The sequence below is a fragment of the Papaver somniferum genome, chromosome 7 (assembly GCF_003573695.1).
Source record: "Papaver somniferum cultivar HN1 chromosome 7, ASM357369v1, whole genome shotgun sequence".
Classification (NCBI taxonomy): Eukaryota; Viridiplantae; Streptophyta; class Magnoliopsida; order Ranunculales; family Papaveraceae; genus Papaver; species Papaver somniferum.
Genome location: NC_039364.1, coordinates 178,029,450 through 178,037,167, shown reverse-complemented (window position 1 = coordinate 178,037,167; position 7,718 = coordinate 178,029,450). Strand labels below are relative to the sequence as shown.

General features: G+C 30.5%; 1 non-coding gene across 1 annotated transcript; it reads right to left on the bottom strand.

Annotated features, from left to right (window-relative positions):
* Nucleotides 1-6,178: 6,178 nt before the first annotated feature.
* On the bottom strand, nucleotides 6,179-6,281 carry LOC113300685. The gene has a single exon (XR_003335892.1). It is a non-coding gene; the product is annotated as a U6 spliceosomal RNA (small nuclear RNA).
* Nucleotides 6,282-7,718: the final 1,437 nt, after the last annotated feature.

Genomic DNA, 7,718 nt, shown 5'->3' with positions numbered 1-7,718 from the left:
TTCATAAAAATGTTGAATTTTATATACGTTAGCTCAAAAAAGTCTACACACTTCGTTATAAGTCCGAAATTGATTTCTGAGACTAAATTGTAAACTAGATAAACTCATCTTTAACATAAAAAGTTTGAAAAATGTATTGTAATCACAAATAATATGTTCTAAGGCATTACGTCTAGTAAAAATTGCATTTCTATATACGTTGATTCAAGAAAATATGAAGAATTCAAATTTCACAATAGAAGAAGAATGAAAGACCAGCCATAACTAATCCAAGTTCTAACAAATTTCATTTATTTGAATCAAATTGAAAGACAAAGGCAATACAAAAATAAAGACTTCATAAAAATGTTGATTTTTTATACGTTAACTCAAAAAAGTCTACACACTTCGCTATAAGTCGGAAGTTGATTTCTGAGACTAAATTCTAAACTAGATAAACTCATGTTTAACAGAAAAAGTTTGAAAAATGTATTGTAATCACAATTAATATGTTCTAAAGCAGTAAGTCTAGTAAAAATTGCATTTCTATGTACGTTGATTCAAGAATATATGAAGGAAGTCAAATTTCACAATATAAGAAGGACGAAAGAGCAACCAAAACTAATCCAAATCCTAACAAATTTGATTTGTCTTGAATCAAATATAAAGGCAAAGCCAACACAAAAAGAAAGAGTTCATAAAAATGTTGAATTTTATATACGTTAACTCAAAAAAGTCTACTCACTTCTTTATAAGTCGGAAATTGATTTCTTAGACTAAATGGTAAATTAGATAAACTCATCTTTAATAGAAAAAGTTTGAAAAATTTATTGTGATTACAATTAATATGTTTTAAGGCAATACGTCTAGTAAAAATTGCATTTCTATGTACGTTGATTCAAGAAAATATGAAGGAAGGCAAATTTCACAATAGAAGAAGGATGAAAGACCATGCAGAACTAATCCAAATCTTAAAAAATTTCATCTATCTTGAATCAAATAGAAAGACAAAACCATCACAGAAAAAGAAAGAGTTCATATAAATGTTGAATTTTATATACGTTAACTCAAAAAAGTCTACACACTTTGTTATAAGTCCGAAATTGATTTCTGAGACTAAATTGTAAACTAGATAAACTCATCTTTAACAGAAAAATATTGAAAAATGTATTGTAATCACAAATAATATGTTCTAAGGCATAACGTCTAGTAAAAATTGCATTTCTATGTACGTTGAGTCAAGAAAATATGAAGGAAGTCAAATTTCACAATAGAAGAAGAATGAAAGACCAGCCATAACTAGTCCAAATACTAACAAATTTCATCTATTTGAATCAAATTGAAAGACAAAGCCAATATAAAAATAAAGAGTTCGTAAAAATGTTGATTTTTTATACGTTAACTCAAAAAAGTCTACACACTTTGTTATAAGTCGAAAGTTGATTTCTGAGATTAAATTGTAAACTAGATAAACTCATCTTTAACAGAAAAAGTTTGAAAAATGTATTGTAATCACAATTAAAATATATTCTAAAGCAGTACGTCTAGTAAAAATTCCATTTCTATGTATGTTGATTCAAGAATATATGAAGGTACTCAAATTTCACAATAGAAGAAGGACGAAAGAGCAAGCAAAACTAATCCAAATCCTAACAAATTTCGTTTATCTTGAATTAAATAGAAAGGCAAAGCTAACACAAAAAGAAAAAGTTCATAAAAATGTTGAAGTTTATACACGTTAAGTCAAAAAAGTCTACACACTTCGTTATAAGTCGAAAATTGATTTCTGAGATTAAACTGTAAACTAGATAAACTCATCTTTAACATAAAAAGTTTGAAAAATGTATTGTAGTCACAAATAATATGTTCGAAGGTAATACCTACAGTAAAAATTGTATTTCTATGTACGTTGATTCAAGAAAATATGAAATTAGGAAAATTTCACAAAAGAAGAAAGAATGAAAGACCAAGAAGAACTAATCCAAATCCTAACAAATTTCATCTATCTTGAATCAAATAGAAAGACAAAACCATCTCAGAAAAAGAAAGAGTTCATAAAAATGTTGAATTTTATATACGTTAACTCAAAAAAGTCTATACACTTTGTTATAAGTCCGAAATTGATTTTTGAGACTAAATTGTAAACTAGATAAACTCATCTTTAACAGAAAAAGTTTGAAAAATGTATTGTAATCACAAATAATATGTTCTAAGGCATTACGTCTAGTAAAAATTGCATTTCTATGTACGTTGATTCAAGAAAATATGAAGGAAGTCAAATTTCACAATAGAAGAAGAATGAATGACCAGCCATAACTAATCCAAATTCTAACAAATTTCTTTTTTTTTTGCTCAATCAAAACCATTTTATTACTCATTATGGCCCAATACAACCAACTAAAGAGTTTACATCAAAAAGAGCCACTAAGGCCCAATAAAATGAAAAAAAAAACTCAAAGGAAAAAATAAGCCAAGCTCAAAACTGAAGCCCAACTGTAAAAAACATAAGAAAATTTTCTAGCAAAACCTATAGTAGATTTGCTCAGGTGATTCCAAAGCTGGGATGAAACTTGGTTTTGGGTTGAAAATGATCTTCTCCCCTCTCACCAATCCTGCACCCTTCTTTTCCATGGAGTCAGCAGAGAAATTCACTTCTCTCAAGCTATGTCCAAATTTGATATTATGCAATAGTTCCTTTAATCTCTTCCATCTTACCTGCATGAACCAACGCAGCCTTCCTGATATGGATGCACTCACTGATGCTTTAGAATCAGAGTTAAAACATACATTAAGTTTGTTGTTCTGTATAGCCCATTTCAGCTGCACCTGTAATAGCCATTAGTTCTGCAATGTAATTTGAATCAAATTGAAAGTCAAAGGCAATACAAAAATAAAGACTTTATAAAAATGTTGATTTTTTATACGTTAACTCAAAAAAGTCTACACACTTCGTTATAAGTCGGAAGTTGATTTCTGAGTCTGAATTCTAAACTAGATAAACTCATGTTTAACAGAAAAAGTTTGAAAAATGTATTGTAATAACAATTAATATGTTCTAGAGCAGTACGTCTAGTAAAAATTGCATTTCTATGTACGTTGATTCAAGAATATATGAAGGAAGTCAAATTTCACAATATAAGAAGGACGAAAGAGCAACCAAAACTAATCCAAATCCTAACAAATTTCATCTATCTTGAATCAAATAGAAAGGCAAAGCCAACACAAAAAGAAAGAGTTCATAAAAATGTTGAATTTTATATACGTTAACTCAAAAAAGTCTACTCACTTCGTTATAAGTAGGAAATTGATTTCTTAGACTAAATGGTAAACTAGATAAACTCATCTTTAATAGAAAAAGTTTGAAAAATGTATTGTGATTACAATTAATATGTTCTAAGGCAATACATCTAGTAAAAATTGCATTTCTATGTACGTTGATTCAAGAAAATATGAAGGAAGGCAAATTTCACAATAGAAGAAGGATGAAAGACCATGCAGAACTAATCCAAATCCTAAAAAATTTCATCCATCTTGGATCAAATAGAAAGACAAAACCATCACAGAAAAAGAAAGAGTTCATAAAAATGTTGAATTTTATATACGTTAACTCAAAAAAGTCTACACACTTCGTTATAAGTCCGAAATTGATTTCTGAGACTAAATTGTAAACTAGATAAACTCATCTTTAACAGAAAAAGATTGAAAAATGTTTTGTAATCACAAATAATATGTTCTAAGGCATAACGTCTAGTAAAAATTGCATTTCTATGTACGTTGATTCAAGAAAATATGAAGGAAGTCAAATTTCACAATAGAAGAAGAATGAAAGACCAGCCATAACTAATCCAAATTCTAACAAATTTCATCTATCTGAATCAAATTGAAAGACAAAGGCAATACAAAAATAAATACTTCATAAAAATGTTGATTTTTTATACGTTAACTCAAAAAAGTCTACACACTTCGTTATAAGTTGGAAGTTGATTTCTGAGACTAAATTCTAAACTAGATAAACTCATGTTTAACAGAAAAAGTTTGAAAAATGTATTGTAATCACAATTAATATTTTCTAAAGCTTTTTTTTTTTTTTGCTAGGTCAAAATGGTTTATTAAAGAAAAAAAACGTAATTACAAGAATTACAAAATGGGAGGCGCTAGGCCTCCACACCCCCATAAACCAAAGGGGCAAAAAAAAAACTCTAAAAACTCATAAAATAAGCTCTTAAGCACTAAAAAAAAGCATAAAGAAGAAAACTAATAAAATCAAAATCGCTTTCGCCCCTTATTTCCAACTCTAAAATTCCTCTTCTTGGGAATGAGATCATCAATTATTTGAGTCAAATCATAGTGCTCTTTGAATTCATCTTCATAATCATCATAAGTTTCATCATTGTCATAATCCTATTCATTTTCATCTGAAGCATAATTACCTCCTGAAGCAAGCTTAATAGGAGATTGAACATTCTTTTTTGTTGACATTCTATCCATTTTCTTCTTTTTTTCCTCTAAATAGTCTCGTCGAAAGGCTGGATCTCTAATGAATTTAGCACGCACTTCATCAAGTTGAATAGTACTTGCCTCATCTAGTTCCTCTGTAGACAAAATATTATCTATATCAAAAACATTTTCCACCAACCCTGCTTGAATATCCTTGTGATGCTCACGGCTTCGAATTTCCTCATTAGACTTTGAATTCATAGCAATGATCTCAGCTTTTTTCTCCTTTACCAAAGCCTCACTAGAATCATTAGTAAGGCCTAACTCAGAAGATTTATTAGGGGAGTTCTTACCCATAACTATTTTCCAATCCTCTTTAGGTGTCCCTGATTTAGAAATAAACTCAGGTCTGGTCGTACTTAGCTTGGACACGACATTTGAAGAAGTTTCCGTAACTGAGTTTGGATTAGTCACGGCCATAAACTCAGAATCATCCTTGGTCATAGACTGAATATTTGGAATATCTTCCAAAATCTTTTTAGACACGGACTCTTGCTGGGCTTTAAAAGTTTGCACGGACTGATCTCCCAAACTTTGCACGGGCTGATCTCCCAAAATTTGCACGGACTCTTGATGAGCTTCCCTAGTTTGCACGGACTCTTGCTGAGCTTCCCTAGTTTGCACGGACTCTTGCTGAGCTTCCCTAGTTTGCACGGACTCTTGCTGAGTAGTCCGGGAATGGCTTTGCTTGCTAGAGTTCCCTTGTCTACTATCTGCATTGTCAATATGGACAGAATTATTACGTAAAGCAAGATCTTTTTTGGCTGAAATATTGTTTTTACATCTCATCAACTTAATATGAGCTTTACGATACTCAGTAAAAGCTTTTTCGAGCTGCTCTTCTAGTTGTTTATCATCATACTTCTCATGAATTGATTCAATAATCACGTTCCCAGACTTCACAATATCATCATGAACAACAACCTAATGAACTAAATTTATACTCTCCTTACCAGCCTGCACATTATTGACGTTAACTGTATGGCATGCATGGGAAGTTTCACTAACTTCTTTCCAAACAGATTTGATTGATTTTCCTTCTTTGCCATTCTTAATGTTCACAGTAGGTGACTTCTTTTCATCATTATAACCTCCCAAAATTTTCTTTGCAGCAAGGCAATTCTCAAATTTTTGGCCCATAAACTTACAATGAGTGCAAAATTTGACATTCTCTAAGTCTTGAATTTCAATATACTGCCAGAACTCTTTTCCATTTGCCTTCAAGCGAATTCTTTTAGGAATCAACTTAGCAAAGTCAATATCAATCAGAACCGCAGCATAGTTTCCAACATCATGATCCAATGTCTTTTGATCAATAGCAATCGGTTTTCCAATAATTTTAGCAATGGAAAGAAGAATTTTCTTAGTCCATAACTCAATGTACAAACCAGGGAAACTTACCCAAACTGAAGCTCTTGAAGTTTGATGTCTTTCTGGATCAAAATTTGGGTAAAAATTAAAAACCCTAAGCTGTTGATTCTGTATAACCAAAGTATCACCATGCCATACACGTTCCTTGTCATCTGCTGAAGTTAACTTTATGATGAAGAATCCTTTTGTCATTGGAACTAACTTACATCTTCCAGCACCGAAACCCCATTGTTCCTCCAAACTCTTTTGAAATCAACAAGTATTAAGCCCTTAAAGTTCAATCTCCCAATGAGACTGAACTGAAATATATCACGTCCCTCTTGAAGAAGACAAAAATTTGGACCATTTCTCGATTTGTGCGTGTCATCCTTGCGCAGGGGCCATGCTATTCTTCTCTGTATCGTTCCAATTTTATCGGATGTCCCTGAAGGGACAAAGAATGTTAAAAAAAAAAATATAGGTCTAAAATATATAGTAAAAATTGCAGTACATCTAGTAAAAAAAAATATAGGTGTAAAATATATAGTAAAAAAATATAGGTCTAAAATATAAAGCAGTACATCTAGTAAAAATTGCATTTCTATGTACGTTGATTCAAGAATATATGAAGGAAGTCAAATTTCACAATATAAGAAGGACGAAAGAGCAACCAAAACTAATCCAAATCCTAACAAAGTTTCATATATCTTGAATCAAATAGAAAGGCAAAACCATCACAGAAAAAGAAAGAGTTCATAAAAATGTGGAATTTTATATACGTTAACTCAAAAAAGTCTACACACTTCGTTATAAGTCCGAAATTGATTTCTGAGACTAAATGGTAAACTAGATAAACTCATCTTTAATAAAAAAAGTTTGAAAAATGTATTGTAATCACAATTAATATGTTCTAGAGCAGTACGTCCAGTAAAAATTGCATTTCTATGTACGTTGATTCAAGAATATATGAAGGAAGTCAAATTTCACAATATAAGAAGGACGAAAGAGCAACCAAACCTAATCCAAATCCTAACAAATTTCATCAATCTTGAATCAAATAGAAAGACGAAAGCATCACAAAAAAAGAAAGAGTTCATAAAAATGTTGAATTTTATATACGTTGACTCAAAAAAGTCTACACACTTTGTTATAAGTCGGAAATTGATTTCTGAGACTAAATGGTAAACTAGATAAACTCATCTTTAATAGGAAAAGTTTGAAAAATGTATTGTGATTACAATTAATATGTTCTAAGGAAATACGTCTAGTAAAAATTTCATTTCTATGTACGTTGATTCAAGAAAATATGAAGGAAGGCAAATTTCAAAATAGAAGAAGGATGAAAGACCATGCAGAACAAATCCAAATCCTAAAAAAATTCAATTATCTTGAATCAAATAGAAAGACAAAGCCAACACAAAAAGAAAGAGTTCATAAAAATGTTGAATTTTATATACGTTAACTCAAAAAAGTCTACACACCGAATTTTTTGTCAATTTCTTACGATCAACACGTACAGGAGCTGTAGTGTTGCGTCGTTGTGGGATGATGTGACGGTTCTTTGACTGTGTGTGCCATGTGCAGCTGTTGTTCTTCTTCGCACTCAATTTTTTTTTTAGCAAAAAAAAAAAAATCAAAAAAGTCTACGCACTTCGTTATAAGTCGGTAATTGTAAACTAGATAAACTCATCTTTAACATAAAAAGTTTTAAAAATGTAATTTAATCACAAATAATATGTTCTAAGGAAATAACTCTAGTAAAAATTGCATTTCTATGTACGTTGATGCAAGAAAATACGATATTAGGAAAATTTCACAATAGAAGAAGGATGAAAGACCAAGAAGAACTAATCCAAATCCTAACAAATTTCATCTATCTTGAATCAAATAGA